This window comes from Triticum urartu, chromosome 2 (assembly GCF_003073215.2).
Source record: "Triticum urartu cultivar G1812 chromosome 2, Tu2.1, whole genome shotgun sequence".
NCBI classification, from domain to species: domain Eukaryota; kingdom Viridiplantae; phylum Streptophyta; class Magnoliopsida; order Poales; family Poaceae; genus Triticum; species Triticum urartu.
In genome coordinates, this window is record NC_053023.1 from 723,456,415 (window position 1) to 723,459,063 (window position 2,649).

The 2,649-nt window shown below is 58.7% G+C and overlaps 1 pseudogene; it reads left to right on the plus strand.

Annotated features, from left to right (window-relative positions):
- The first annotated feature begins 517 nt into the window (after positions 1 to 517).
- On the plus strand, positions 518 to 1,896 carry LOC125540141 (annotated as a pseudogene).
- The last annotated feature ends 753 nt before the right edge of the window (positions 1,897 to 2,649 follow it).

The following is a 2,649-nucleotide window of genomic DNA, read 5'->3' on the forward strand; positions in this document are numbered from 1 at the left end:
AGGAGAGTTGGCCTGGCCTTCACGACGACGCAGGAGTGGGCGAATGGCGAGTAGTCAGAGTTCATAGGTGGATGGCCGCGGAACGCATTGTCACAAGCGTTGTAACATAACTGTGAAGGGTTCTTCCTCCTCTCTTCTTTAATACTATATGATACGCACACTCGTGGGTATTCTGGGAAATTTCTTTTTTTTCCTTTTTGCATTTAGTTTTGTATAATGATTCTCGAGTGACCACACAGCTCACTCTCGAAGTACCTCTGCTACGCGAGCCGTATATATATGAGAGTTTGCAGGTGCACATAGTTTCAAAAGAGTATGTCCCCCACAATTAAGTTGCGTTATGTCGATCGACTGAAAATAGAAATGTGCATCCTGTTCATTTTGGTTCACCGGCTTGGGAGTATACAGGAGCAAATATAAGAGACGCCGTGCACGTACCCGTCCTCTCTCCTCACTCCTCAGCTCCTATCATCCACTGGAACAAGCTAGCGCCGCTGCTTGCACAGGGAGACGCGCCATGTCGCCGGTGACAATTATCGACTCAAACTATGTCAGTGTGCCGGAGACGGACGCGCCACCGCCGGAGCCGATCAAGCTCACAGCGTTGGAGGCGCGGTGGGTCGTCTTCCCCGTGCTGCAGCACGTGCTGCTCTACGTGGGCGCCGACATGCCGCCCTTTGACGCCGTTCTCCAGTCCCTCCGGTCCTCCCTCTCCGCGACTCTAGGCAGCTTTGCACCGCTCGCCGGCAAGCTCGTCTACCTCGAGGAAACGGGGGACGTCGCCATCAGCTGCTCGGCCACCGACGGCGTCAGGTTCGTTGTCGCGGAGTCCGACGCCGACATCCGCCGCCTCGCCGGCGACGAGGAGCACGACCTGCATTTGCTTGAGCGGCTCGTGCCGGAGGTGGACATGGGCGTGCTGCCGACCCCCGTTCTGGCCGTGCAGGCCACGCGCTTCGAGGGCGGTGTGGCGGTCGGGCTGACGGTGCACCATGCGGTCGTCGACGGGCGGTCGCTGTGGACGTTCGTCAAGGCGTGGGCGACGGCGTGTTGGGGCGAGACACCGGCTGAGACACCGTGCTTCGACCGCTCGCTCGTCAAACTCCCCGGTGGTGAAGATCTGGCCAGGAACGTCTTGAGAAAGTTCGCGCCGAATCTACCGGTGGTATGCCATTTCAAATGTTCGGCTTGTGCTTTAGTGTTTCGTAGGTGACGTACGTGACAAATCTTACGCGTTTCAGACGGCGCCGCCGGCGTGGTTCGAAGATGAACGCACACGGTTCACCCGACGTACGTTCACCTTGGATGAACGGGACATCCAACGCCTCAAGCAGCACATCGTCCGTCTCGGCGAAGCCAACGGCGCGTCGCCCCTGCTTCGCCCCCCGTCCACCTTCGCCGCTGTCGCCGCGCTGGCATGGACTTGCTTCATCCGGTGCAAGCCGTTCGCCTCGGACGACGACGTGCTGCTCTTCTTCTTCACCGACGCCCGCGACCGCCTCGACCCTCCCGTCGGGGAGGGGTACATCGGCGTGTGCCTCTGGCCGTGTTTCGTGAACCTCCCCGCACGAGAGCTCCGCGGCGAGTTCGCCCTCGCGGCTGCAGCATCGGCAGTCCGGGAGGAGGTTCGCAAGATGAGAGGTGGGCGGGCCGCCCTACGGACCGCCTGATGAACATGTCAGGCTCGCCGCGCTTCAGGGCATACGAGGACGCCGACTTCGGGTGGGGGAAGCCGAGGCGGACGGAGCCGATCAGGATGAACCATGACGGTCAGATCGCGCTGATGTGTGCCGGAGACGGCCACGGGGTGCAGGTGTCCGTGTCACTGCTGCAACCGGCGCAAATGGACTTGTTCAAGTCTCACTTCCTCGAGCTACTTAGTTAAACAAAAATCAATTGATTATTTTCCTATGTGGATATTTTTTGGGAAAACGCTTCAAAACAGCCGGATGATTTCCTGGCTTTGTCATCCGTGCCTGGTGACGTCCGATTCCAGACAACCGTGTGGCTCGGAGCGCCTCTCTGCCCACCACCCGCGATAGTAGGCCATACCATCACGACCGCGTAGCCGTGGTAGTATCCAGCCTCAGGGCCTGAAGCTGAGCGTTCTTTGTGTCAATTTAAATGTTCATTTTCTTACTCCTACTTGTGCACACGTAGTGCTTTGCCATGTATAGCTACACATGTATAGCAAAACACTTCCAGTAGCAATGCATGCTTGGCCAGTGATCATCTTTGTCGTCGCCACGCAACATCATCGGAGTCGCCGGACCGCTGTTGCAGTATTATCGAATCAGCCGAGCCTTCGTCGCAGCATCGCTGCCATTCAAAGCAGCCGCCGCCACGTCTACCGAAGCACCCACCACGACTGTCGAAGTACACCGTCGCAACATCGTCAAAGTACTAGGCGGTCGTCGAAGCACGTCGTCGTCACGGCTGCCGAAGCACACACCACGGCCGTCGAAGCACGCCGTCGCAACATCGTCGAAGTAGCCGGGTGGCCGTCGAAGCACGCCGACGCAACATCGACGTGGCTGTTCGAAGCACACCGCCGCCACGGCTGCCGAAGCACCCACCACGGCATCCAAGCACACCATCGCAACAGCGAAGCAACCAGGTGGTCGTCAAAAGCACGTCGTCGCGACATTG